The sequence below is a fragment of the Somniosus microcephalus genome, chromosome 15, assembly GCF_052327205.1.
Source record: "Somniosus microcephalus isolate GS21.2 chromosome 15, FLI_Smic_1.0, whole genome shotgun sequence".
In the NCBI taxonomy this organism is placed as follows: Eukaryota; Metazoa; Chordata; class Chondrichthyes; order Squaliformes; family Somniosidae; genus Somniosus; species Somniosus microcephalus.
In genome coordinates, this window is record NC_141001.1 from 106,339,152 (window position 1) to 106,342,525 (window position 3,374).

Sequence of the window (3,374 nt, forward strand, 5' to 3'; positions counted from 1 at the left end):
CTTGAGGAGCACAATGTCTTGAGTAAAAGCCAAATTGGATTCCTGCCAAACTATAGAACATCCGATCATATCTTCACCCTACAGACCCTAATTGACAAACACGTTCACAATAACAAAAGCAAAATCTACGCATGCTTTGTAGATTTCCAGAAGGCTTTCGACTCCATCTGGCATGACGGTTTATTCCTGAAACTTATCGAAAGTGGGGTAGGAGGGAAAACATATGATGTAATTAAATCAATGTATACAAACAACAAATGTGCAGTTAAAATTGGAGACAAACAAACAAAATACTTCCCACAGGGGCGGGGGGTGACGCAGGGCTCGCCAATCTCACCGACACTCTTTAATATTTACATAAATGGATTGGCAAAACTACTTGAACAATCTACAGCACCCGGCCTCACCCTATATGAATCCAAGGTTAAATTCCTCCTCTATGCAGACGACCTGGTTCTGCTGTCACCTACTAAAGAGGGGCTACAGCAAAACCTGGACCTGCTGGAGTCGTACTGCCAGACTTGGGCCCTGACAATAAATCCCCAAAAACCAAAGTCCTTGTGTTCCAGCAAGATCCAAACATCAGGGACCCAAAATAAATTTCACAGTAGGAACAACCAAAATTGACAAACCACTAACTACACATACTTGGGCTTAAAAATCAGTTCTACGGGAAACTTCAAACTGGCTGTGAATGAACTGAAAGAGAAAGCAAGAAGGGCTTTCTATGCCATCAAAAAATCAATCCAAATAGAAATCCCAATTAGCATTTGGCTCAAAATTTTCAAATCAGTAATTGAACCAATTGCACTCTATGGCAGTGAGGTATGGGGACCGCTAACTCAACAAGAATTTGCAAAATGGGACAAACACCCAATTGAGATCCTACATGCAGAATTCTGTAAAAGTATCCTCCGGACTCAAAGGAAAACAGTAAACAATGCATGCAGGGCGGAACTAGGCCAATATCCATTAATAATCACTATCCAAAAAAGAGCCACCAAATTTTGGAATCACCTACAAATGAGCAATCCCCAATGCTATCACTACGACGCCCTGAAATGCCAAGAGCTGACCATAAAGAAGAATACCCTCAGTCAACTAGTCCTGGGACTCAGTGAAGTAACTACTAACAATACTAACAATAACCAGCCCCAGGACAGTGACAGGGTAACACAAAGAATTCGACCCAACACAATCGTCGCTAAGCAAAAGGAAAAATATCTGACATATTGGGCAGAAACAACAAAAACCCAAAGCAAACTCAATTGCGACTTGGCCCTAAACAGACAATACAACATAGCTGATTACCTGACCATGGTAAAGGATAACAAACTGAGAAGAACCTTGACAAGGTACAGACTTAGCGAACATAGCCTAGCGATCGAAAAAGGCAGACACAGGCAGACCAGGCTGCCAAGAGAGGACAGGATATGCTCTCACTGCAGTCAGGGAGTGGTGGAGACAGAGATGCACTTCCTCACAGCTTGTGGAAAATATCAGGGCATCAGGGAGAATTTCTACCAAAAATTCTCACAAATATGCCCTGATTTCAGAAATCTGAATGACAACCAAAAACTCCCATTCCTACTGGGAGAGGAGAGAAGCTGTATAACACTGGCGGCGCACTATGTTACAGCTTGCCATGAACAGAGGGACAACCAGTAAACTAAGAAAAAAAAAAATATAAACAATGCGAATGTATATTTATACACTCAGGGATATACCTGTTTATACACTGTATGAATAGAACTGCGTTTATGTGCTAAACCATAAATGTATTTTGATGCTTTGGCAACATAAGATGTAACTTATCATGCCAATAAAGCGATTTAAATTGTAAAATTGTAAATTGTGTGTGTGGGGGGGGGGGGGTGTGTGTGTGTGGTGGGGGGGGGGGAGTGTGTGTGTGTGGGGGGGGGAGTGTGTGTGTGGGGGGGGGGGAGTGTGTGTGTGGGGGGGGAGTGTGTGTGTGGGGGGGGGAGTGTGTGTGTGGGGGGGAGTGGTGGGGGGGGTGAGTGTGTGTGTGGGGGGGGGAGTGTGTGTGTTGTGGGGGGGGAGTGTGTGTGTGGGGGGGGGGTGTGTGTGTGGGGGGGGAGTGTGTGTGTGTGGGGGGGAGTGTGTGTGGGGGGGGGAGTGTGTGTGTGTGGGGGGGGAGTGTGTGTGGGGGGGGGGGAGTGTGGTGTGTGGGGGGGGGAGTGGTGTGTGTGGGGGGGGGAGTGGTGTGTGTGGGGGGGGAGTGTGTGTGTGGGGGGAGTGGTGTGGGGGGTGGAGTGTGTGTGTGGGGGGGGAGTGTGTGGTGGGGGGGGGAAGAGTGTGTGTGGGGGGGGAGTGTGTGTGTGGGGGGGGAGTGTGTGTGGGGGGGGGAAGAGTGTGGGGGGGGGAGTGTGGGTGGTGGGGGGGGAGTGTGTGTGGGGGGGGAGTGTGTGGGGGGGGGAGTGTGTGTGTGGGGGGGGGGAGTGTGGGTGGGGGGGGGGGAAGAGTGTGTGTGGGGGGGGGAGTGTGTGTGTGGGGGGGAGTGTGTGTGTGTGTGGGGGGGGAGTGGTGTGGGGGGGGGGAGTGTGTGTGTGGGGGGGGGAGTGTGTGTGGGGGGGGGGAGTGTGTGTGGGGGGGGGAGTGTGTGTGTGGGGGGAGTGTGTGTGAGTGTGTGGGGGGGGGGAGTGTGTGTGGGGGGGGGGAGTGTGTGTGTGGTGGGGGGAGTGTGTGTGGGGGGGGGAGTGTGTGTGTGGGGGGGAGTGTGTGTGTGGGGGGGAGTGTGTGTGTGGGGGGGGAGTGTGTGTGTGGGAGTGTGTGTGGGGGGGGAGTGTGTGTGTGGGGGGGGGAGTGTGTGTGTGTGGGGGGGGAGTGTGTGTGTGGGGGGGGGAGTGTGTGTGTGGGGGGGGGAGTGTGTGTGGGGGAGTGTGTGTGGGGGGGGAGTGTGTGTGTGTGGGGGGGGAGTGTGTGTGGGGGGGGGAGTGTGTGTGTGTGGGGGGGGGAGTGTGTGTGTGTGGGGGGGGGGAGTGTGTGTGTGTGGGGGGAGGGGGAGGTGTGTGTGTGTGTGGGGGGGAGTGTGTGTGTGGGGGGGAGGTGTGTGTGTGTGTGGGGGGGGGGGGAGTTGTGTGTGTGTGGTGGGGGGGAGTGTGTGTGTGTGGGGGGGGAGTGTGTGTGTGGGGGGGGAGTGTGTGTGTGTGGGGGGGGGAGTGTGTGTGTGTGGGGGGGGAGTGTGTGTGTGGGGGGGAGTGTGTGTGTGGTGGGGGGAGGTGTGTGTGGGTGGGGGGGAGTGTGGTCGTGTGTGGGGGGGGAGTGTAGTGTGTGTGGGGGGGGGGAGTGTGTTGTGTGTGGGGGGGGGAGTGTGTGTGTGGGGGGGGGAGTGTGTGTGTGGGGGGGGAGTGTGT